The following is a 27,654-nucleotide window of genomic DNA, read 5'->3' on the forward strand; positions in this document are numbered from 1 at the left end:
GAACAAAAAGAAGTATGACACTACCTCCAGCTTCCCCCGCACGCCGTTCTCTATCGCCCTGGCGCCGCTCACCACCGCCGGAGAACAAGTCGGCGTGACCGATTGGGGTGAGGGCACTGTACGTTCGCTGCTATAAGATATACCCCCACCTGTGCTGACGTTACGGAACAAAGTCTACGGTTTAGTTGATGGTACACCTGTGATGGCTTTAGTTGATACCGGGGCCACTACATCCGTAATGAGTTCTGCATTTAACCCTCATCTAGGAAGAAAAGTGTTGCTTAAGTGGGATAAAAGTGTTCAGTTTTGTGGTGTGAGTGACGAACCATTGCTTCCTTCTTGAAATGGGCAGTGTTAAAGTTTACTTAAGTGGGGAAGTGTTTCGTGCGGAAATGGCAGTGCTCCCCCGATAATCGCGAGACGTCATCCTTGGGCTCGACTTTTTGAAGATCTGTGACGCCAGTGTCGACTGCCAAACTGGTGAGCTTAGTGTCGGCAGATGCGTTACCCCTGGCCTGATGGAAGGCACGTCTAGTGATGCGAGTATGTTTTGTGTTTCTGAAGATACAGTTGTGCCTCCATCGGCGGCTGTATGTGTACAGGTTTCCTACAGCGCGCCACCCTCGACATGCCGGAAGCGACTTTAGAAGCGATGCACCTCACCGGCATTAAGAAACATGTCTTGATTTCTGATGCCATGGTGTCTGTGACCAAAGAGCGCACTGCACTCTGGGCAGTGAATTGCCCTACGGAACTTGCCGGTCTTTTCACAGGTTTGAAACTTACATCCCGGCGTAATGAGCCATTAATATCCTTTGGCTTGATTTCCGACGCCACACACAAAGCAGTGACTGATATCCAAGATGAACCGCGATTTCTTCGTATGATTGACACCTCGCTCTCAGGGAAAAAGCGCCGTGCACTGCTGGTCATTCTAGGGTGGTAGTTCTCTTTGTTTGTCTTTTCCCAACCCGGCGGCCCATCTTTAATTCCTGGTTCATGTATTCTACACAGGATCGACACTGGCCTCTTGCATCCGATTCAACAAAAGCCCTGCCGAGTGTCACCGTTTGAACGAAAGGTGATAAATTAACAAATGAAGGAGATGTTAACGAAGGGTATTATCCAAGGATTGTTGAGTCCTTGGGGTGCCCCCGTGATTCTTGTTAGGAAGAAGGATGGCACGTGATGTTTTTGCGTTGACTATCACCGTCTAAATGCAGTCACTAGGAAAGACCTATACCCTTTTCCCCCTATAGACGACGCCATTGACTGTCTTTTTCTGCCTCCTACTTTTCCACTGTTGACCTCAGATCGGGCTAATGGCAAATATTTGTTCCTGCAGCGGACAAAGAGAAAACTGCATTTATTAAGCCTGATGGCCATTAAGAATTCAATGTGATGCCATCCGGTCTCTGCAATGCACTCGCCACCTTCAAACGATTCATGGACATGATACTCCGCGGTTTAAAATTGGAGGTGTATATATGTTACATGGAGGATGTCGTCATTTTCCGGATGATGTTCAGCGAGCAGAATGACCATTTAGGTCTTATACTGTACTGTATGCGCAAAGCTGGCCTCGTGCTGAACTCATAGAAGTGTCATTCTGGAGCATGCCACACGCCAGTTCTCGGACATCTGCTCGATAAAGTCGGTGTCAAACCTGATACCGCGAAGCCTAAAGCGGTCGCCTCTTTCAAGCCACCCGAGTCTGCCAAAGAACTACGGAGTTTCCTAGGTATGTGTTCGTATTTTCGCCGTTTAGTTCACCGCTTTGCTGACATCGCACACCCCCTGACCAGCTTACTTCATAAAGATGTAGATTTGGAGGGGACATCTGAATGGGACGCCGCCTTCCTTATTTTATATTGCAGTAAACTTCTGTTACTCAGGTCATGTTCCTGTACACGCTCAAATATTGGGCCTCTATTTTCAGAGAGAGTCATGTTTTTTTATATATTCATTGGAAAAACGTTTTCTAGTCCTTGATTTTTTTTATTCTTTACTAAAACCCCTTCTGCCTATAATCAAATCTCTCTTCATTCCCATACGTAATAAATAAAAAGCTCAAATCCCCCCACAGTGCGCACCTGCTAAAGCAGATATTTGCGTGTACTGTGATACATCACGGACGCCGAGCACCCATGCATATCGATGCGTGGCATCGCCGTATCTAAAGAAAAAGGGATCCTGGAGGTTGAGTCGATTACTAGGATTCGGACCTTAAAGTCCCCTCGGTGGAGCCAACACACCACTTTTACCCAGCGTCCCATAAAGGGCACCTCCGGGCTGACTGGACCGGGGTAAATTGGCAGTCGCATTTTTCTATCCTGCCCTACATATCTTCTGCTTTCCTATCTTCCTTCTTGCAACTGTTTTTGTCTTCTCCTACCTTATTCATCTGTACCTATTTTCAGGCGACAGGGGTTAACCCTGTTTGGATACTCACTCTGCGTTACGCCAAGCTTGTTTAAAGTCAGAGTGTAAGACTGGCGTGAGCAGGACTGCCTTCCAATGCTGAGCCGCTATTGTTTCAATAATATCGTGCTACTTAGGATAGCCTGGTTAAAGTTTTTTGTCAATTGTATAACGCCAAATTAAATCTCGATCCTGGCTCGTACCTTCGACATCCTGGAAGACTATCGCCTAATTTTAATCACCCATATGCAGTTATGACGTGCACATCAAGAGTTGATGTTTTTAAATATTCTTTTCTCCCTAAACAGTAACAGATTGGAATAACCTTTATCCGGAATTCTTTGCTGGCTCTACACCAAGAGAGGATTTTGCACAGAAATTGGAAACATGTGTTAGATTAGAATTATGCTTCATTTTATAAGGGTCAATTTCCTGCTTGCCTACAGGCATTATCATTACATTCTTGCACGACATGTATTGTTATTGTTTTTTTTATTTTTACTATTTTTGTCACTCTCTCCTTGTTCTCATCATTTCTACCCTGTAATAGTCCGGAAGAGCTAACACTATTGTAAATAAAATAAAATGAAGAAGATAAAAGAGGACAATGAAACGAAGGCTAAGAAGAAGACGAAGAGGAAGAAGTACATTCGGTAACCCGCGGCTAATCCTTTCGCACCACATTAAGTTCAGCAGCATTGAACCCTTATAATGTTTTTCTCCTTCAAATGTGAAACCGATTTCTTAATTGGAAACTTATTCCCTTTTAGGCTGCATCAATCTACCGCCTTCGCAACACATCGTTCAGGTTCACCTTGAGGCGCAAGCCTGGAAACTTGCCTGACCATCGTTAGCAGGTCCAGAGCTGTCTTTTCAGGTTCCACGGTGTTCATTGGTCCACGACTGTGGAGCACTACACGCTATCAGGAACATTCGTACCACCTCTGGTATTATTCACGCCTTGAAATCATTTGAGCAGGAACCTCATAGTAGCTTTTAACCTGAAGTGGGCAGGCTAACAAAGTGGGGATAACCGCAGGAACTTCTTTCTTCAGTCGTTCTAAAAGCGTTGAAAACTCCAAAGCAACAAAGCCTGGCCCTTAAGCTGAACTCTTAGAGCGAAACAAAGTAGCAATCCTACCTTGGATGTACAAAATTTCCATAAACTCTAGAAGATTGGCAAGATGGCAGGTGATCCCGTGGACTGCTCGGCCCCGCACAGCCTGTCAAGACTTTGTCGCAGGGTAAATGAAACAACAAAGAGAGAGAAGGGCTGTATCACTCGGCGCAAAAATTCCGAGTAGTGTGCAGAGAATATATTTTATACTCCATCACCCTATCTGCTGGCAAGCCATACATCGGACATCCCGGCCGATGTATCAATAAATGTCAAACGGAGCACAGCAACGAGTTTTCAGGTTCATCGTCCAGAAAAATACCAGTGCAGTGTCGCACATGCGACAGCAATGGAAAATGTTCCCCTGTTTTTGAAAGGCGGATCACTCTAAAAAGATGCCATAACTATCCGACCGCAAAATAGTGGAAGCCGGCTTGACGGCGAAGTACAAGGATGAATGCGTCAGCACATCCTCCGTTTTTCTTTCGAGCAATAAAATTGTATTTCTCTCTTGTTGTGTTTGATTGTACCTTTGATATTTTTGGCAATCTTTACATGCAATCATTATTATATTACATATTTGTAATTGTAGTCTGGTTTTCTTTGCACATTTAGATTTTATCCTTTCCCATTCATGCCCCCGCACACAAGAAGGGAAAACATTTTTTTTTCAGACGCTTCAGTGAACGCGTGTTTTTGTACAGATGTAACAGATGTAATGTGTAGAATAGAGTTATTCGACTTGGCCGAAGCTGAAACTTTTAATTGGAAATGATTGTCAAGTTCAGCTGAGCGAAGGGAAAGCTCGAAAAAGCTTGCGGGCAGGCATTTCAGCCTCCCAAGTTATGCCCTCGACTTGTCTAGAGACCAGCGAAGCTATGGGCTGAGAATTGTCCTGTGCGGCATCACTTTCAAGCAGCGCCCCAGTCCCGTTAACGCAATCAATCATACGTTCTAATCACCGCTGCAGATTTACCCCCGGATCTCCTTCCTCTTCTAGAGCGTTATCTGCGTTGTAAAAGCCAAATCCTTATACCTCTTCACGTCTGACGTTCACCACATCATGAAAACAAGGTCCAAGTTATTTATCCTGCCTCAAAAAATAGTAATAAGCATGCTGTGGAGCATGTTCATGGAATAAATACATGTTTCTCGGACCTTTTTTCGCCTCACCATTATCCATTAAAATAAATAACTATGCATTTAATTAAAACGCCAATTTTGCAGAGCACGAGAAACTAACTAGTTTATTATTGCCAAGTGTAAGTAGAACCACATTGGCTTCCCAAGGCTCCTTATCTCAAAAATAAAATAAAATGCCTAATCACAAGGCTCATTTAGCAATATTATTTCATTTCTCATAATTCAAATCATTTTCATTTCACCGCGCGTCGTTGCCTCAAGCATGCAAAAATTACATTTGTTTTCTTCTTTGCGTGCTTGGCACCTAAATAAAAATTTACGGTATTATCCTTTTGTTGGATTTATGATCAGCGAAACAAATTTTATTATTTAACATCGCTACCTTAACACACGTATCGCGTTACTTCTCCAAATCAGGCGAAAATCATCCGCGCGATCACTGATGCTATCAGCCCATGTGCTTCCGGTATCAGTTCCAGCTTTAACGCGACGACATTAGAGGTCCTAGAGCTCATCTTTCGCAAAAAAACTACCTTCCGCAAAATTTTGCGTGAACAAGAAATTGTTATTGGTCGAGAGAATCATGTTGTAAGAGCCTCATGACCACGCGCGGGAATTTCAGGCGTCTCACCACATTCTTAGTGAACGTGTATAACTACATTTAGCAATCGGATACATGCTGCGAATTCATGTTCACACACAACTTTCAAATATTTGATTTAAAAATATTTTCGGCGTTCTTGTCCCAGCAGCACACCACTATTGGATCACCGGTGGTCCAATGGTGAAAAACCGGTGTTTTAATATCAAACCTCCATTGGCTCTAGGAAAAATTGCTACTTTTCTTACATTGGACCATCATTCACGCCATCACTGGTCCAGCGTTAATCCACTATGGCCATACCAATATGCGTTTAATTTTGGCGTGCCCATTCATAGCCCGATTATGATGGCCTTTCTAATCCATTGGCATTCCAAGATTGGGAAAACAATGGTTTCCTTATATGTCATATCAATGGTTTTCCCTTTCATTTCCCATTATAAACCTGCGCTTTTCGTAGGCGTTGACTAGTTTTGCAGATATTTATCGTACATGATTAGGCGACGAAATGTTTCCATTTTCCAATGTAAGAAGGGTACAGAGTTAAGTACCCACTCATTGATAAACCTGTCATTTATATTTTTCTGTAGCAACCAGTGCAATGAACCTTTTTACTCGCAAGCAACAACTCATTAGAAAAAGTGCCATAAAAATGATTCAGAAAAACAAATGTTTATTTGACTCTTCAATACATGAATGTAATGCCTCCTGGCACAAAAAGCAAGAGAGAGGAAGGCTTAACTACTAGCCATTTCACAAGAGTGTGAACAGCTTTTTAATAATGTGTACATATCTCTTATCATTATTCAGCTGCTGGCGATTAAAAGCAACCAAATACTTATAAGAAACAATCTGTTATGTATAAAATGCATGAAGGGGGACCTCTTGGAAGATGGCTCGGGTCATCCAGGGAGATGAGGCTACGCCGCGTGATGAGACGCTGAGGGGTTCAGAAGTTCTCCAGGGAAGGGAACAGTGCCCATCAGGAGAGGATGGGTGCAAATCCGACACCAGTTTGAAGACGAAATCTTGGGAATCAGAAGAAGCCACACCTTGCCTTCACTATGGCATCTGCAAGAAAAAAAAGAGAAACACAAGCATCACTGACCCACGTAGAAGTTCGGTTCATTCTTGAAATACAAAAGCAAGAAAAGGGGAGCATACATGTCATTTCTAAGAACATGAGCAAGATCAAGCAGTCAAATAATAATATATAATGTGACAGCTGTTTCATAAAAAAACTGCTATGAGCTATTGCCACGACTTTGTGGTTCTTGTGCTGGGTAGTATCGCACTGAAGGCGGCTGGAAATTTGCAATAGCGCCTTGACAACAGATGGACTCGAATGGCCGCGGAACTCTGCGGCAATTTTAGGGCATCTGCTCTTTTAGTTTTGAGCTGTTTAAAATTCTAAAATCTTCATAAATAATTGCACAAAGGTTTTATTTATCTCCCACATACAAACCGACGGATTGGGCGTGAAACATGAAAGAGAACAGGAAGAAAATTCCAGCAATACAAGTGAAATTTAAGAAACGATCATTTCTTGGTATTTTCAAAATTCATATCACGGCTAATTAACAAAATAGACTTTTATCTGGTACCTAATCACTCCGAAGAGAGAGAGAAAAGGAAGAATTTTCTAACTGTTTTGAACGATTTCTTTTTGTAATTTTATGCAAAAACCCTCGCAAAGGCGCCTTAATCCGCAGAACGCGTGAATATCAATGCAGATTTGTTTTGTGCATCATATTTTAAAGCAAACACAAATCTGCGAAGCTGCTCGTGCCGCAAATCAGGAGAAGGCATTATAAATTGGAAAATCACATGCGACAACTTCCTGCCAAATCAGGAGTTGCTCATTGTAAGTAATCTTCGGCAAAATAAGCTAGAAGTATGACTTGAACTCCTGGAGCAATTCATGTGCGACTAAAATTGGGCATACAAAAACAGGACGTGCGCATTACGCACTTCCGTAAAGAGACTAAATTCGAATGAAAATGCTCGCCTGTTTCTCCGCCACGTTGAAAAAAAAGTGTTCAGAGGGGTTGTGTAGGCTAAAGCAGGAAGCACGACAAAGTTCCAACAAGTTTGAAATATTTGGCTGCAATGCCGCGCACATGCTAGGCTTGACAGTTTTAAAAAGCTATCAAGAGCTCGTCCCAGCATTCTCATTCTCTATTCCTGCCGAAAAAGATAGAAAGTGTCTCTTATACTGTAGTATTTTCCTAACGTATGACGAGATGAAAAGACGGGGTTACGCAGGTTACTCAGATATAAGGTCTTCCAGGCAGAGCTTCGGAGCAGCGCTGGCGCTCCCCCAACGTGCCATATGAGGCTTTTCGTTTCCATAGTCTACAAACAGCTCCAAATGTGTTGAGTTGAATCGTTTAACGTTGAATCTTGTGGAGAATGCAGCGACGACACTGGGGCGCGTTCATTAAAACAAACAACGAAAACTAACTTGCGATATACAAAGGAGCCGTCGGTCAAAGGCACTGCACGAACGTCTTTCCCGTTCAAAAGGTAAGTGTAAAAAAAGGATTCAGGGATCCAAGAGCGAGCTCCTCTGCGATGAGATGGGCAAATACGTTTTTCTTTCTCTTTAGCCCCACAGCCACTGACAAAGAAACAGGATCTTTTGTTTGCAGCAGCGAGCGCTGCCGAGCAGACATGAATCCTGACGCACCGAACAGTTTTTCGAGAGCTGCCCATGCCATGCACGCGTTCTGAGAAGACCCATCAGCGCAAGAAGAGAGGAGGGAGGGTAGAAGGCAAAAGCGAAGCCCGCGGGAAGAGCGACCCGGACCGAGAACTCACAAATCACCACTTTTCCTCCCAAAGATAAGATAGAGGGCGACTACACCTGCGGCGTCCATTCGGGCGAGAGAGAAAACAGGTTCGAGGGGATCAGCATGTAAAACCACAAAGAATTGCCCATCGCGACGCGGAGAATAGAAGCAGGGAAAGGGGTCGACCGGGAAGCAAATGTTTGAAATCTCATTTGAGTGATTGTTCAGTCAGTGGCAAAATTGCGTGCGCGGAGTGCACCACCCCCCTTCTTCCGAGCTGTGAGCGCGCTGGCTAAACACTTCGCGTGCGCTGGTCGCGAGTTCATATTGTTACCGACGAGAAAGAATGAAGAAGCGGGCAGTGGCACGGGCAGGAGCGTTCACGCTAGGCCCACCGTAATTTTTATCAAACGTCACCTTACGGTCATGACACATATCTATCTCTGTATTTTGTTCTCCTGTTTTCAATGAGGTGCCGCCCGGTAACATTTGATAGGAGGTGCAGGGTACTTCATCATCAACCCCTCATTCTGGTCCGGAGCTTCGGTGCCCTGCGACTTCTTGTGCCATTGGCTGAAGGTTAGGAGGCATTACAGGGTTGTTCCACAGCCTGCCGGACCCAGTAAGACCTTGCTGTTCCTCCGCCCCGTCCCATTGCCTCTACCACAAGACAGGCCGAAAGACGGACCCGGGACGCCACACATGACCACAACACACAAGGAGAGACACGAACGACCATATATGTGACCCCACTGACCAGATTTGCGAACAAAGACCCCACAACTCAAGACACCCCTAAATTTGAATATTTCCTCCCCTGCCTATGCCATGCGGTGCATGCCTTGGCCTCCGCCATCGAGTAGTGCCAACGTGTGGCCCGAGTGTGTCCTGGATCAAGGTTCATCAGGAATCAACGTGCCAGCAAGCCGTTCTATTCTTCCTTCGTCTTCTTCTTCGTCAAGCATCCAGACACGCCCATCTTTATGCCATGGAATCATTACCATTATTAAACGTCCTCGTCCACGATCTGGACGATCGCTCAGTGGCTCTGGGTCATCTTACGGACGAGCGCTCACACTAGGCCCGCCGACATTTCCATTAAACGTCATCTCACGGCCATCGAACATCTTCTCTCTTTCCTCTGTTCTCCCGATTTCATCGGGTGCCGCCTGGCATATTATACTTAGTTTTACTGTGCCTCTAACCTCCCTTTCGTCCTACCACTGCTCTCTTCTATTTTCTCTTAGTGTCCACTCGTCTAATTCATTCCGCCAGCAGTGGATCCCACAATCTCGCACAAATATTTTCCTCCCTGTTCGTGTTATTTTTATTTATATAACCTCTTCACAACCAACTCAGTTACTTATTTTTCCAAAGCAGCTCTAAAAAGAGCTAAATGTGCGGCAGTGTGCTATGGCCTGTTGGTTCATGGTGGAATAAAAAGGCTACTCAGAGAAATCAACCGACCTAAAACACTTATTAAGGTAATAATACTGTTGGATGTGGGCTTTTTGTTAAACTAGGATTTCACATATTCAACCAACGCCTATAGTCAATGCATTCCTTTCTGGCAGATCCAAGAAACTATATATTTGTTTAAGCAAGACATTTGGCAGGTCGGCCGAATCTTATTACTATGTTTCCCGTCCACACGTCACTAATCTACATCTAAATACGGTGACGCGCTGTACCAGTCACTCATTCCAAATGTACTACAGCGTCATGCAAGGAACAACCAAAACGAATAAAAATTTTCACAATTAAAACTATTAACTGCTTTCGACACATTTATTTCACTAAATACCGCGTTTACTAGCCAGAACACACTACAGTGATGCAAAAGCCTGTACCAGTGAAAATCAATAAGAACTCGGCCAGAATAGAAATAATTACGCAGAACACAAAATTTTGCCACACCATCATCGGCAGGTGAAGACTAAATACCTCTTCAAAGAACAAAGGAATGTGCGTTCTTACATGGCGCGACATCTGCAATTTTATCGCGTGCACGGGGCCACTCACATTGGCAATATTTGTGATTTATATGCGCGTTTCATAAATGACTGAAGAAAGAATGCCAACACAACTTGGGCAAAATAGAGCGCTAAATTCGGGCGCTTTCAACCCAATGAGTATTGATATGTATTCCCTGAACAATACGATGTTGCAGAAGTCAATTTCTTTTATTCGTGATAAGCAATACGGATGCATATGGACTACTAGGCGCGTCAACTTGCAGTCTAATTTACACCTCATGAAGTCCGGGAGATAGGCTTTTATATGCAAAAATTGTCATTCTAACCTCACCGGCCACCACTATGCTAGAAACAGACGTTAATCGCGGCATGCTTTTTTTAAAGTATTCCCTAAATACTTGGTGTAACGAGGTGTCACGCGCTGTGCTTAGGAACAAAAGTGTCTTATATCGTGGCATGTGAATCCCACTTATACATCAAAAGAGGGGACAGGCAAAAGCCAAATTCGGCTTCTGCAGCCATGCTATAAATGCGTTTAAATGCGATTCGTCTCAAATGCTTTCTCTAGAAATTCCATGAAATGGCTTCTCGCAAGCGTGGAATAATATATAGAAACACGGACCCCTGATTTAATTTTTAATTATATATTACCTCTTGATGCTATTACTTTCCTGCGAAAATCGTGGAGGTCATCCATCTGGTTCTCTCAAAATAGCTGCAATTTTTCGGTTAGTATACACATATATATATATATATATATATATATATATATACTAACCGGCAGCAATATATATATATATATATATATATTGCTGCCAGGGGGCGCTCGGAGTAAAAACGATGTTGAAGTGAATCGGCTCCGGACTCACAAGACGTACTTAAACCTTGGACCGAGTAATTCCACCTGTACCGGCTCTGTTAACCTAGCCCCAGTCGCCAACACCATGACAAATCTGGTGGAGGTACTGGGTGTTGATCCCATTACCTCTCGCCTCAGATCAGATGAATCAGAGCACACAGGCCGTCGGCTATCTTGTTCAGAGACAGTTCATGTCTTGCGATTGAAGCCGTACTTTGCACGGTGACTGACAAACTACATCTAAAAACTTTTTTTTTTGGGGGGGGGGGATGTTGGGGGTTTTGTACGCTTGTGTGCACGTGCAACTGTGTGCGTTACGCTTAAGGAGGGAGGAATGCCAGGGGGCGCGCGGAGTCAAAAACGACGTTGAAGTGAATCGGCTCCATCCGGACTCGCAGGACGTACTTAAACCTTGGACCGTGTAATTCCACCTGTACCGGCTGTGTTAACCTAGCCCCAGTCGCTAACACCGTGACAATATGTGTGTATATATATATATATATATTGTACTGTGATAGTCAGCACTTCAGCCATCGACATGCACCTGTGCGTTGTGCGACGAAGACAAAGAAGTACGCTGGGCTCGCCGTTGCAAGGTCCTGTCCTCACAGCTCTCCATCTGAGCATCAATAAACGCCCTATTACAATTGGCGGAGGTGCCGGAAACGATCCCACCCAAACTGGAACCGCGAAGCCGTACACTACCCTCTACGACCGCCATGCAAGACGAGTCCACTTCGACGCTGCCGGCCGTTCCACCCACGATAAGCAGCTACAACAAGTGGGATGACTCATACAAGCTCAGTAACGTCATATTCTATCTGACGGACGTGGCGAACCTTTGGTTTCGCAACCATGAGGCTGACCTGTCATCTTGGTCGACATTTAAAAAGAATTTCGCGGAAGTGTTCGGCCGCCCGGCAGTGCGTAAGCTTCGTGCCGAACAACGTTTACACGATCGTGTTCAGCGCGCTGATGAGACCTTTACCAGCTACATAGAAGACGTCGTTGATCTCTGCAAACGAGTCGACCCGGCCATGCCGGAAGCAAACAAAATCCGCTATATCCTCGAGGGCATTTCTGAGGACGCCTTCCAGATGCTTGTAGCTAAAGATCCCACCAGCGTTAGTGAACTCGTGAAGCTTTGCAGAGCTACGACGAGCTCCGCAAGCGGCGCGCTTCTAGGCGCCGCTCCAGTGTGTGCGACGAAGGCGTATCCGCATTAGCCCTGGGTGGTTCGCCAACTTCTGAAGGGAGCCCGCTGAATCAAAAGATCAAAGATTTTATTCGTGAAGAGGTCGCACGTCAGATCTCACTCCTTCCCCATTTTCAAGACTCGGGCCGCCTCGTTCCTGAACTGGCTCCATCTTTGGCCCCTGCTATACGCCGTGTCGTGCAAGAACACGTCGCTGATGTCTTGCCGTCCAACCCCGTGGTGCCGCCTGTGACGGCACCTCTCACGTATGCCCAAGTAACGGCTAGGCCACCACCTTCGCCCACGTCTGGCTCCTATGTGCAGGTCCCTGCCTACCGTTCACCGCCGCATGCTGAGCCTTCGTTTCAAGCCCCACCCTCAAGGTTCCGCCCACATCCTATGAAACCTTGGCGTACTACGGACAACCTTCCGATTTGCTATGCCTGCGGTCGGCCGGGCCATGTTGCGCGCCTTTGTCGCCAGCGCCTCCAACCTTCACAGCCTGACATTCGACTTTACCCGTACGATACCGACTCACGCTCGCAAATGATTCCGCCCGGTTCTCAATTTGTCCCACAAGATCGCCAAACCTATACCACTCGTCGATCACATTCTCCTCGGCGCCGATCGCTTTCTCCAATGCTGCGACGTTCTACCAGCACCGTTGAGGGAAACTAACAGTCGCAGTTCCGGGGGCAAGAACTGCGCTTGTTTCGAATTCCTCAAGTCCTCCATGTCGTCCCGCTAATGTTATCAAAGTCTCTGTAGAAGGCGCCACAGTTCTCGCTCTCGTCGATACCGGTGCAGCCGTCTCCGTCATCAGTGAAGCGCTCTGCCGTCGAATTCGCAAAGTGACCACTCCGATTTCCGACTTTTCGCTCCGCACCGCCTCATCACAGCACATTCACCCCTCCGCATCTTGCACAGCCCGTGTGCTCATTCAAGACGTCTTGTACCCCATCGAGTTTATTGTTCTGCCGAACTGCTCGCATGATATCATCCTCGGATACGATTTTCTATCGACTCATCAAGCCGTTATTGACTGTGCTCGTGCGCAAATTGCCTTCGCCCCCCTCTGTGATGCCCCCTTCTGTGATACCCCTCCCCGCACTGCAAAACTTCTCGTCGCCCATGACACCGACATTCCTCCGTTCTCTGCTGCCCTCGTACCACTGTCTTGTGAGTGGGTAACTCCTTTGACTGCGATTTTTACACCTTCCGAAGCCACCTCCCGTCATCCCTGCCTCCTTTTTCCGTTCGCAGCTCTCGAAATTCAAGACGGCAAGAGTGCACTTTACGCCTCGAACCCATTTTCCTGCCCAGCAGTCCTGCTCCGTGGCGAATGCATTGGACGTCTTGAAGAGCTTGATCCCAGTCATATCACCACTCTTGCTGACTCAACCCCCTCCTTCGACGTTAGTCTGTGCTCTTGCGATGTTGCGACCGCTTCGACGCCCTCCGACGTTTTCCAACATGCTATTGATGCTGATCTTCCACTTGCGCAACGTGATCAACTTGTCGCCCTTTTGCAGAACTTCGCTTCTTCATTCGACTTTCCTCAAACTGACTTGGGCCGCACGTCTGTCGTAGAGCACACCATCGACACCGGTAAAACTGCACCTTTGCGCCAGCGCCCCTATCGCGTGTCGGCTTCGGAGCGCCAAGTAATTGCTGATCATGTGGACGACATGCTCCGTCGTGGTGTCATTCGGCCATCCCACAGTCCCTGGGCGTCTCCAGTTGTGTTGGTACCTAAGAAAGATGGCTCCTTCCGGTTTTGTGTCGACTACCGCCGGCTCAACAAGATCACGCGCAAGGACGTCTATCCTCTGCCACGCATCGATGACGCACTAGACTGCTTGCAGGGCGCCGAGTTTTTCTCCTCGTTGGATTTACGATCTGGCTACTGGCAGGTGCCAATGGCTGACGCTGGCCGCTCTAAAACTGCCTTCATCACACCAGATGGATTATATGAATTCAACGTCATGCCCTTTGGGCTTTGCAATGCCCCGGCCACATTTGAACGCCTCATGGACACTGTGCTTCGTGGATTCAAGTGGCGAACCTGTCTTTGCTATCTCGATGATATCGTAGTCTTTTCTAGCGATTTTCAATCCCACCTGCTCCGACTGAAGGACGTTCTCACTTGTCTCGCTGCCGCCGGCTTCCAACTGAATCTGAAGAAGTGCCGCTTTGCTGCTCGCCGACTAACAATTCTAGGTCATGTCGTTTCTAAGGATGGCATTCTTCCCGATCCCACCAAACTTCGTGCAGTTGCCGAATTCCCACGCCCAAAATCACTGAAGCAGCTACGAAGTTTCATCGGCCTGTGCTCCTACTTTCGCCGCTTCATCTTAAATTTCGCCTCTATTATTGCTCCTCTCATCCAGCTCCTCTCCGGCAGCTCCGACCTCTGCGCATGGACACCTGCTTGTGATGACGCCTTCAACACTTTACGCCGTCTATTAGTTTCGCCTCCCATCCTCCGCCACTTCGACCCGAATGCGCCAACTGAGATTCACACTGACGCTAGCGGTATTGGGATAGGCGCCGTTCTCACCCAACGCTAACCTGGTATCCGAGACTATGTGGTGGCGTACGCAAGCCGCACCTTGACCAAGGCAGAGTCCAATTATTCTGTTACGGAAAGAGAATGCTTGGCCATTATTTGGGCCATCGGCAAATTCCGTCCGTATGTCTATGGCCGACCATTTTATGTGGTCATTGATCATCACGCTCTGTGCTGGCTGGCGTCCCTCAAGGACCCGTCGGGCCGCCTTGCTCGCTGGGCTCTTCGCCTCCAAGAGTATGACATTCGTGTCATATATCGCTCAGGCCTCAAGCATACTGACGCGGACGCTCTTTCGCGCTCACCGCTGCCCCCCTCTTCGTTGTCTGATGATATCTGCGCCTACGATTTGTCTTCGCTTGCCACTATCGACATGGCCACGGAACAGCGGCGCGACCCTTGGATATCTACACTTCTGGACTTTCTTTCAAGTCACTCTCCAGGTCGTTTGTCTCGGGCGCTTGCCCGCCAAGCTCACCATTTTTCAATTCGTGACGGGCTGCTCTATCGCCGCAATTATCTTCACGACGGAAGGAAGTGGCTTTTAGTCATCCCCCGTCATCTCCGCGCCGAAATTTGTGCTGCTTTCCATACTGATCCCCAGTGCGCCCACGGCGGAGTGTTGAAAACCTACACGCGCTTGCGTCTACGCTTCTTCTGGCGTGGAATGTACCGCTTTGTCCGCCATTTTGTCCGCTCTTGCCAGTCTTGCCAATGCCGAAAAACTCCTCTCAAGTCCCCTGCTTCGTTGCAGCTGTTGCCCTGTCCTGCCCGTCCGTTTGATCGTGTCGGCATAGATCTATACGGTCCCCTTCCTACAACTTCAGCTGGCAACCGCTGGATTATCGTGGCAATGGATCATCTAACCCGCTACACTGAGACATCATCATTGCCCTCTGCTTCCGCACGCGACGTGGCTGCCTTTATTCTGAAAAACCTGGTTCTTCGCCATGGTGCCCCTCGCGAACTGCTCAGTGACCGCGGACGCGTTTTTTTATCAGACGCTCTTGAGGCTCTCCTGAAAGAATGCCGCATCATACACCGCACCGCTACCTCGTACCACCCTCAGACGAATGGACTGACAGAACGTTTTAACCGCACTCTCGGTGACATGCTGGCTATGTACGTGAACACCGACCATTCCAATTGGGACCAAGTTCTATCGTTTGTTACTTACGCATATATCACCGCGACACAGGCCACTACTGGATTCTCTCCATTCTTTCTCCTTTACGGGCACGAGCCACCCTGTACTATGGACACACTTTTTCCCTACCGCCCTGACGTTTCCGAATCTTCCCCGCTATCCGATGCCGTCACGTACGCAGAAGAATGCCGTCAGCTCGCCAGCTCTCTCACAACAGAAAATCAGTGGCAACAAAAATACCTCCGTGATACCGGCGAAGCTTCGTCATATCTCCCGAACACACTGGTGTGGCTCTGGGTGCCCTCCGCAACCCCTGGCCTTTCAAAGAAGTTTCTTGCTCGCTACCACGGGCCATATAGGGTCCTCCAGCAAACATCTGCACTCAACTACGTAGTTGAGCCCGTCACGCCCTCTGCGGACTTGCGTCGCCGTGGTCGTGAAACAGTTCACGTGAACCGATTGAAGCCATTCTATGACCCCGCTGTGCTTTCCGCGCCATAAGTCGCCAGGATGGCTCCTTTTTTTTACCCGGGGGGAAAATGTACTGTGATAGTCAGCACTTCAGCCATCGACATGCACCGGTGCATTGTGCGACGAAGACAAAGAAGTACGCTGGGCTCGCCGTTGCAAGGTCCTGTCCTCACAGCTCTCCATCTGAGCGTCAATAAACGCCCTATTACATATATATATATATATATATATATATATATATATATATATATATATATATATATATATATATATATATATATATATATATATATATATATATATATATATATATATATATATATATATATTTATATATATATATATATATATATAGGGAGGGGGTTGAAGCTCGAATGGCTCCGGTAGGGCATAGACTTAAAGTAGGTGACACACGGTAGAAAAAACAACACTTTATTCCGACGTTTCGGCCGGGGTCCGGCCTTTGTCAAGGAATGTAGAAAGAAGCTGTCGGTTCCCATTTCTTATACACATGCACAATCGAAGAAAACGTGACCAACTAATATCAACAAATAAACATCAAAATATCAAAAACAAGATTTCACACGCTTGATGTAATGGCGGTGCAAGGTATATAGACAGAATGACACGTGTTGCGCTTAGGTCATGCATCTTAATATGTTGCACAAAGAAAGGTAGATATATCGCTTAAACGCTTGTTGTCACTATCAGCGCACAAAACAAACTCTCACGAGGTTACGATTTGTGGTATACATGCCACACTTAATTCTGCAATGTTCAGGAGGGGGTGAGGGGGGATTCATCTACTGAAATATCATTCTCATTGGTAGGCGACAGTAGCAGATAACACGTCAGTAGAATTTAACAGTCAAATATAACTGTGATTTAGCGCGGTACACACACACAAAAAAAAACAGTCACTGAAATCGCGGCATGGTGACAAAACTCGATTTTGTGCTCAACGCTATGGGGACAAAGAGAAGAAGTTAAAGAAGTTAATTGTTCGTAACAGTGTTGATTACACAAGGAATCATGTGCAAGGTTATTGGATAAGTTGTAATGATCAGTGCATGTTACGGCAGGAAGCAATATGATCGTGAGAAAGTGGCAAACATGAAAAAGATCAGTGCAAGTAAAGCATGACATCCTCTGAGGGGCTTTGGGCTGTGACCGTAACAGCGCAAGCGGAGAGGCAAACAGTGCAAAATGGAGGCAATGTCGATTAAACATAATATATTTTGAGACGCTGCCAAAGTTGCTACCATTTAGTTAAAATGCTACGACGAGAGACAACTTAGCTTGCCAATGTTTTCATTCAGACCACAAGAAACCGTGTTAAACTTGTGTATTAAAAATGATTCGCGAACTTCGCGTTCATGATGGGTTCTGAAACCTGATTCCAATAAAGTTACTTGCATTTTTTCAAAGGGGTGCTTGGTAATGTTTACATGCTTAGAGATAGGAAGGTTAGGCAGTGTATTACAATGAGCTTTATGGTTATTAAATCGGTATCTGAAGGGTGTTTCGGTTTGGCCAATGTACTGAATTTTGCAGATAGAACATTCCAGCATATAAATCACGTTGTCCGTATCGCATGAGAAGTTGCCTCGAATCTTTACATTAAAGTTCGATGCAGTGCTGAAAGCTTTCAGTGATGTAGTCATTTGTGCACAAACTTTGCACCGTGACTTGTTGCAAGGATGGCATCCGATTGGTGCAGTGGGGCTAGTTTTAGACAAAGTTAAAATATCACTGAGGCTCTTGTTACGGCGATAGGCAACACGGGGGGCTTGCTCATAAATTTCTTTTAGACGATCACTTTGCATGAGAATACAATGATGTTTCTTTAAAATGCCTGCGACGTTGGGGACCGAAGCTGAATGCGTTAGCACGAGATTGATTCGTGATTGGCCGGATTGTTCCTTTTCCGCTTTGAGGAGAGCTTTGCGATCAAGAGGGCTTGCTCGTTCCACTGCATCATTTATTAGGCGCTCTGGAGATTTGCGTTCCATTAGGGTGTTACGAAGGTTGGCACAGTGAAATTCAAAGTCACGATCGTCTGAGCATATACGCTTAAATCGGACGGCTTGTCCATATGGGATGCTAGTCTTCCAGTATTTAAGATGGCTGCTGTTGAAGTGCAGGTACTGAGGTCTGTCACTGGGTTTCGGGTATAGATCAGTGATTAGTTTGATATTCTTTATTGACACTGTCACGTCTAGAAAAGCAATAGTGGTTGGAGAATAAGAATGAGAAAAGTTTATGGCCTCATGCACATTATTAAAGCTAGAGATGAATGATAGAAGTTCTGCCTCACTATGTTGCCAAATAAAAAAAATGTCGTCTATAAATCTCTTGTAGTAAAAAGGCTTTAGCGGGTATTCTTCGAGAAACCGGTCTTCTAATAAGCCCATGAATATGTTGGCGTAGTTGGGACCAATACGTGTACCCATCAATGTTCCGGTAATCTGGACATAATGTCTGCCATCAAATTCAAAGTTGTTAAGTTCAAGTATTAATTTAAGAAGGATAGCCAATGTAGAACCGTCAACGTTACTGCATAAGTTTCGATCTTCAAAAGCCTTTACAACTGACCGGATACCATCGGAGTGGGGAATATTAGTATAAAGTGACGCAACATCCACAGTTACCAGCAAGACGCCTTGAGGGATGGTGATATCAGCTATATCAGCTAGGAAATCAGTTGTATCCTTTATGTAGGACTGGAATGTGGCTGGAATCTTATTGATTAGAGTGTCAACATAGCGTGACAGGTTTTCGGTTACGGTTCCTATACCGGAAATGATGGGTCGTCCAGGGTTGTTAGGTTTATGAATTTTGGGCAATAAATAAAACCAAACCGAAACACCCTTCAAATACCGATTTAATAACCATAAAGCTCATTGTAATACACTGCCTAACCTTCCTATCTCTAAGCATGTAAACATTACCAAGCACCCCTTTGAAAAAATGCAAGTAACTTTATTGGAATCAGGTTTCAGAACCCACCATGAACGAGAAGTTCGCGAATCATTTTTAATACACAAATTTAACGCGGTTTCTTGTGGTCTGAATGAAAACATTGGCAAGCTAACTTGTCTCTCGTCGTAGCATTTTAACTAAATGGTAGCCACTTTGGCAGCGTCTCAAAATATATTATGTTTAATCGACATTGCCTCCATTTTGCACTGTTTGCCTCTCCGCTTGCGCTGTTACGGTCACAGCCCAAAGCCCCTCACAGGATGTCATGCTTTACTTGCACTGATCTTTTTCATGTTTGCCAGTTTCTCACGATCATAATGCTTCCTGCCGTAACATGCACAGATCATTACAACTTATCCAATAACCTTGCACATGATTCCTTGTGTAGTCAACACTGTACGAACAATTAACTTCTTTAACTTCTTCTCTTTGTCCCCATAGCGTTGAGCACAAAATCGAGTTTTGTCACCATGCCGCGATTTCAGTGACTGTTTACTTTTTTGTGTGTGTGTACCGCGCTAAATCACAGTTATATTTCACTGTTAAATTCTACTGACGTGTTATCTGCTACTGTCGCCTACCAACGAGAATGATATTTCAGTAGATGAATCCCCCCCCCCCCTCCTGAATATTGCAGAATTAAGTGTGGCATGTATACCACCCATCCTAACCTCGTGATAGTTTGTTTTGTGCGCTGATAGTGACAACAAGCTTTTAAGCGATATATCTTCCTTTCTTTGTGCAACATATTAAGATGCATGACCTAAGCGCAACACGTGTCATTCTGTCTATATACCTTGCACCGCCATTACATCACGCGTGTGAAATCTTGTTTTTGATATTTTGATGTTTATTTGTTGATATTAGCTGGTCACGGGTTCTTCGATTGTGCATGTATATAAGAAATGGGAACCGACAGCTTCTTTCTACATTCCTTGTCAAAGGCCGGACCCGCCGAAACGTCGGAATAAAGTGTTGTTTTTTCTACCGTGTGTCACCTACTTTAAGTCTATATATATATAGGTGGATCTAAGCGCCCCTGCGAGGGTCTGCATGAAATTACAAAAAGAAACTGTTTAAAACAGGTGGAACATTCTCCCTCTTCTCTCTCTCGTCAGAGCAATTAGGTACCGAACAAAAGTCTATGTTGTTAATAAGAGTCGATATGACTTCCAAAAATACCACGAAATGTTCTTTTTTTAGATTTCGCATGTATTGCTGGAAGTGTCTTCCAGTTCTGTTTCATTTTTCACGCTCCCGGCGTCGTATTGTATGAGGAGATAAATAAAACCTTTCTGTATTTATTTATGGAGCTTTTAAAACTGGAAAAAGTTCAAACGTAAAAGAGCAGATGCCCTAAGATCGGCACAGAGTTCCGCTGATATTTCAGTCCATCTGTTGGCAAGGCGCTATGGCAAAATTCCAGCCGTCTTCATTCCCGTCTTGACATAATTAAACACAGCATACCGTCCAGAGCAAGAGCTACAAAGTTGTGGACATAGCTCATAGCAACGTTTTATGATAGAGCTGTCACATTTTAAAATTCATATTTGACTGATTTATATTGCTTGCAGCATGTGAAATATTGTTAGAAATGACATGTATGCTCCCTTTTTTTGCTTTTCTATTTAAACAATAAACCGAATTTCTACGTGGGAGTGAGGCTTGTGTTTCTCGTTTTTTTGCAGATGCCACAGTGAAGGCAAGGAATGGCTGCTTTGCTTTCCCAAGATTCCATTTTCAAACGGTAGCCGGATTTGCACGCATCCTCAACTAATGGGCACTGTTCCCGTCCGTGGAGAACTTCTGAACCCCTGGACGTCTCATCACGCGGAGTACCCTCACCTCCCTGGAGGACCCGATCCACGTCTAAGAGCTCCTCCTCCATGCGTGTTAAACATAACGACTGGTCTCTTACAAGCATAGGCTTAGTTTGAATTGCCAGCAGCTGAATAATGATATGAGATAGGTATATACACTGGATATTGAAAGGCTGTTCACACTCTAGTGAAATGGCTAGTAGTTGAACCTTCCTCTCTTTTGCGTGTTGTGCAGGAGGCACTGAATGCATGTATTGTAGAGTCAAATAAACATTTCTTTCTAAATTATTTTGCTGCCTCTTTTTTAATGCGTTGTTGCTTGGGAGAAAAAGGTTCAGTGTACTTGTTGCTACGGAAAGATAGAAATGACAGGTTTATCAATGAATGGGTAATTAACTCTGTGCCCTTCTTACATTAGAAAATGGAAGCATTTCGTCACCTAATCATGTACAATAAACATATGCAAGGCTAATCAACGCCTACGAATAGGGCAGGTTTATAATGGTAAATGAATGGCAAAGCCTTTCATATGACAATATAATGAAACCATTCTTTTCTCAACCTGGGAATTCCAATGGATTAGGAAAGCCGTCATAATCGGGCCATGAATGGACACGAAATAGTAAACGCATACTGCTAGCAACATAATGGATTAACCCTGAACCTGTGATGGCATGAATGATGGTCTAATGTAAGAAAACGTAATTTCTCCTAGAGCCAATGTAGCTTAGATATATGTCAAGGGAAGACTAAAACAAATTCCAATTCTCCAGGCCCGATGAAACATGCTTAGTGTCGACGTGCACGGGATCACTGATACCGCTCTGATCGACACGGGAGCGAACGTCTCCGTTATGAATGCCCGTCTCCGTCATCGCCTAAAGAAAGTGCTCACTCCTTCTCCTTCAGCTGTTGTCCGTGTCGCTGATGATGGCATTTCTGCTGTCGTTGGAATGTGTTCAGCTCATTTGTCAATCGGCGGCCGTCATACTGCTTATTTTTTCACTGTCTTTGAACACTGGCGTCATGAACTAATTCTCGGCCTTGAATTTCTCTCTGAACATTCTGCCCTTATTGATTGTGCCGCAAGTTTGGTCAGGTCGACCTACCTTTTACGAATGAGCTGCCGGATCCAGTTGGGCACCGCCTATGTATTGTCAATTTCCTCCGCCTGGACCCCGAAGCCTCCCCTATGTATCGTTCTTGTCCGTCTCACCAGTCCCATGCTTAAGATGTGCAATCAAAAGAAGGTAAAATGTACTCAGTCTGAGGCGCAGGTTATTCTCAAGAAAACGCGTTTTGACTCTGTAGATGAAGCGGAAGGCAGTGACTTTTTGTGTCAGTGTTGCGTGCGGAGTGCGCGCCTAGATAAATTTGAACGAGAAAAGGGCAGTAAAGTGTCTCGTGGGGATGATTTAGAAAATGAAGCAGGCTTGTTAAGGGCAGAAAATCAGAAACTGCTAGGACAGCTTCCTCAAATGGAAAAACAAATGGCTGACTTTGTCCTTGGAATCAACGAGGACGGGCATTCTAGTGCGGGCCACGTGACTGGGACCAGCACTGACATGGAAGGCATAATCAAAGCAGGCCAGGCGGATCCGAACCGACAGAGTTATTTAGAAGCAGCTACTAAGAAGTCGCAAAAAAAAATGAAGTTATGAAGAATGAAAAACCCAGAGAGAAGGACGCAGATAACCGAAAGCAGGAGCCAACAGTTGGGAGATTGAGAGAGAAGGCCCAGGTGCTTATCGCCGGAGTTTCTAACATTAACAGGTACAAGCGAGGTATCTCGGAACGAGTAAGTGTGATAAGCGAGTGTTAGTTCGAAGCTTCCCCAGGATGACAATGAGGGCAGTGCTGAAAGAGAGTAAAAATAGGCTGTTGAAAAATTCTGCAGAGCGCAATATGGTGATAGTAGCCGAGGGGCTAAACGATGTCCTAAATGGTGAAGCTGCAGGAGGGGTGAAAAGTTTAGCTAATGAAGTTGGCGATATCAGAGAGATAACGCAGCAAGTGCAGATAGTTGTATGCACAGTACCGGAGGTGCTAGGATTGAACGGAAAGCTGGAAAAGGACGTGGTGACAGTTAATCAGGACATAATGAAATTAAGCCTGGAGAAGTGTTTTGAAGTGGTCAAGATAAATAGGGAAGTGCATGAAGCAGCTCTTGGCAGGGCATTTCAGCCAGATGGCATTCATTCTAACAGAAGAGTGGGATGAGAGATCGGCTGGCGCCTGGCGGCAGGGCTGTAGATTTTAGGTGGTCTGCGATGGCTCCGTGCACGGCGGGTAGTTAGAAGTGAAGCAGAAGAAAGCTTATAACGGAGGCTGAGCCCAAAACATGGCAAAGAGGAGGTCGAAAAGAAGGGTACAAAAAAGAGATTTAACACTTCAGTACACATAAACATGCAAAGAGGTAGACGAATAGCGAAATGGCTAGAGATAGAACAGCAGTTGAAGGATGGCAAAATTAGGGGACATGACGGCCACAACGATGATCGGATGATTACACGCATTCTAACGAGAAGCTAATGCTATATTTCTGTGAGCGACACGACCTAGTTTTAGTAAGTAGAGAAACAAAATGCGAAGGACCAATCAAGTGGGAATTCCGAACAGGCAGACGACCATTGATTGCTATTGTCTAATGTCGCAAGGAATATATAGCAAGGTCACAAAAATGGAAATAGACCAAGAAAGAGAGTGTAGTATGGGAGTGATCATAACATATTAGTCTGGAGATGGGGCCTTGATGAAATGAAACTTAGAGAAAACGTAAACGAAAAATTAAACGATGATCAAATAGCGCAGATAGCAGCAGACATAGAGGAGAAGCAATCATTGAAGATCGGGATTGTAGACTTGGAGAATATAATAGGTAGACTTTAGGAGGAAAATTAAGGACTTTAAAGTAGCAAACCGCTGGAATGGAAAAAGGAAGGCGCAGGTAGTAGTGCAATAACGAAGTAAGGGAAGCCATTGAAACGACGGGCTGCATCAAGGGAACACGAGAGGCAAGGAAAGCACAGGTGTCTTAGGAGGAAATCGACCAAAAATGGGAATCATATGGACAAAAGAAACTATGTACAGACCCACGTCCAAAGTAAAATAAACCAGTCCACCGGATGGCTGGATGACTGAACAATCAAGAGGGGCGGACCACGAAATTACTGGAACCATCATAAGCTGGCTAGGTAAAGAAATCAAAGAAAGCAGGACCGGATTCAAGATAACGAGGGAAATTGCCTAAAGGAAGACAACGCAGTGAACTACATTACATCAGTTATAGCCGAGTCATTTAAAGCGACGATAGGTTAATCTCGCAAATCAGGAAGTAACACAAGATAGCATAATACAAAGCAAGCTCAGAGCTGACCAATCTAAACTGGAAAAAAGCAGAAAAAATATTCCTAAAACTCATCTACAGGAATAGATGGAATTCCGATGAAGCTGAATAATGAACTTGGCCCAAGAAGTAAGGAAAAGTTGTTATAAGCTTTGCAAACAGTCCATAACGAATAAGCAAATTCGGACAGCTGGCGGTAGGAGTAAATGAATTTCATTTATAAAAGGGAAAGAAGAAAGGATGCACATAAAATCCTACGGCCGATTACCTAACTTATGTGATGTACAGGTTGGCCATGCAGGCGGTGAAATTAGAGGTGCAAGCATGGGTAGAAAGTAGCGAGATACTCGAAGAACTTCAGAACAACTTTAGGAATGGCAGGCGCTTAGATGATAGCCTGTTCGTGCTTACCCAATTCATCGAAATATCTAGAGTGGAATTAGACCTTTGTATTTAGCCTTCCTGGACATAAAACGGGGCGTACGACAACGTAAACATGGAATTCCTGTGGAACATATTAAAAGAATAAGGTATCGGTTATGAGATAACAGAGTTTCTACAGTAAATATACCGGGATAACAAAGTAGAAATTACATGGGAAGGGATAAGAAGCCGGAAACTGTCAAGGTATGCAAAGGAATAAGACAAGGTTGTCCTCTATCACCGTCTGCTGTTCATGCTTTACATCATAAACCTGGAACGGAAGATACAAGAATATAACATAGGTATTAACTTGCCATATAGATTAGGTGGAAAGGCGGTAGAGCAGCGCCTCCCCGGTTTGATGTATGCAGACGATATTGTGCTGCTAGCTGAGAGCCTGGAAGAATTGAAAAGTATAGTTATGTATTGCGGAGACGAAGGGGACGCTCTAGGCTTCAGGTTTATCGCTGTTAAATTGGGTCTGATGATTTTCAACGGCTCAACTGATCAGGGTTTTAAAATACAAGGCCATAAAATACCCAGAGTAGCAGAATATAAATATCTCGGGGTATGGGGTAAACGAAGGATTGGCACGCATTGGAAAGGATGAGCAATCGCTTAAGGCCAAAGGGCGAAGAAATTGTGGGATAATAAAGCATAGGGAATTGTGGGGATACAACAGATATGAGGTTTTGAGGGATATTTGGAAAGCAATTATGGTGCCCGAGCTTACTTTCCCAAATGCGGTTTTGTGCCGGAAATCAGAGGTATAGTCGACGTTAGAAATAAATCAGAGAGCCATCGTACGATTAGCACTAGGAGCGCACGGCAAAACACAAATGAGGTGATACAGGGAGATGTGAGTTGGGCATCTTTCGAAGTACGGGAAGCTCAGAATAAAATATTGTATGAGGAACGCCTGAGGAAATTAGACAGTAGCAGATGGGCATCTAAAACATTTAAATACCTATACCTAAGCAGCGTTGACTCACAATGGAGGAAAATAACTAGGCAAATTAACCAGTAAGTATGCCAGTCACAAGGACGAAGAAATAAAGAGCGTTAAGCAACAGTTGAAAAACACAAAAGGAAAAAATTGAATAAATTCCATGGAAAAGAACAGAGCGTGGAATTATACGAAAGTGGAAAGACAGATCAGGAAGGGAGCTTTCTTTGATAACTCAAGAGGCAGTGCCCTAGTTTTTGAAGCTAAATCAGGGTGCCTTAGAAACACGCAACTACAAAAAAATTTAATAAAGATGACGCATGTGCTGTATGTGGTAACTCCAGTGAAACAATTGACCTTGTGATACTCGAATGTAATGATATCCTCTCCGGAAATCGATGCAGGCGCAGTCACTTTTCTGACTGCCTGTCTCTGACAGACGCTGACTGCCTGTCTCGACACCCCGTGGATCGCCACATCCTGCAATGACCTCTGCCCTTGCTTGTTCGCTATTTTTGATCTTCTTAACATCGCCGACGAGCAGCGGCAAGACTCCTCCTTGCGTCCACTAATCTATCGCCTAAGCTGTGCCACCTCAGACCCTACATTTCAACTGTGTAATTCGCGATGACATCCTGTACCGCCGCAATCTTCTCCCTGATGGACCTCCGCTTTTGCTTGTCGTTTGGAAGCTTCTCCGCTCCTGTGTACTCAGGGAACTGCATGACCTGCCCATCGCGGGTCATCTTGGTGTCTCACGAACACACGATCGGGTCCGACGCCTCTTCTTTTAGCTCGGTCTATATCGTAGTGTTTAGTGTCATGTGTCCAGCTGCGACCTTTGTCAACGCAGGAAGCGCCCATCCACATTACCTGCCGGTCTTCTGAAGCCTAACGACGTAATCCTCGAACCCTTCCATCATGTAGGACTAGACATTCTCGGACCTTTTCCGATATCCCGTTCGGGAAACCGCTGGATTGCTGTTGCGACGTACTACGCCCCCCGATACGCTATCACGCGTGCATTACCACCCAGTTGCGTCACCGATGTCGCCGATTTCCTCTTACAGAATGTAATTCTGCACCATAGTGTTCCACGACGATTACGGACGGACCTCAGCCGCACCTTTTTGTCCAGGGCAGTTGACGATCTACTCCGGTCCACATCCACGCAGCCTAAGCTCACTACAGCGTACCGTCCTCAAACGAACGGGCTTACCGAGCGGCTGAGTAGGACCCTCACTAACATGTTATCTATGTACGCTCGTGAGCAAAAGTAGTATACAACAATCAGCCAGTGACAGCGCTGAAGAAAACTGCATCGAAAGACCATCTAGTGACAGCGTAAGGGACAGCGACAGTGACACATGCATGTCGATAAAATGGGGCACTGCCACTATTGTCTTCACCTTAAACAGCTTTTGCGAGCTGAATTTGGCATGCACTTTTCTCGATCTCCGCCGCCGGCTGAGTGTTATATACCGTTTTTACTCACGACCGTCGCACCCGACCATCATGATTGGGACATTGCCTTACCCTACGTAACATTTGCATATAATTGGTCGCGGCATGACACCACAGACTATTCGCTTTTCTTTCTTCTCTTTGGTCGACATCCTGCATTGCCATTGGATACACAGCTGCCGCCATGTTTGGAGTCGACCAAGCAACCATGGCCCGAGAAATCGCCTGCGACTGTCTAACCACCTCCTAGACCTACCAGAAGTCTTTTTATGACCCCCGGCATCGCCCAGTGCACTTATCTCCAGGATCAGTTGCAGTTTGGTCTCATCGGCGTGTCGTCTTTCTGAAAACCTCACTCCTGAGTTTAACGGCTCTTATCGTA

This window comes from Amblyomma maculatum, chromosome 4 (genome assembly GCF_055883805.1).
Source record: "Amblyomma maculatum isolate TAMU_Amacu chromosome 4, ASM5588380v1, whole genome shotgun sequence".
Lineage (NCBI taxonomy): Eukaryota > Metazoa > Arthropoda > Arachnida > Ixodida > Ixodidae > Amblyomma > Amblyomma maculatum.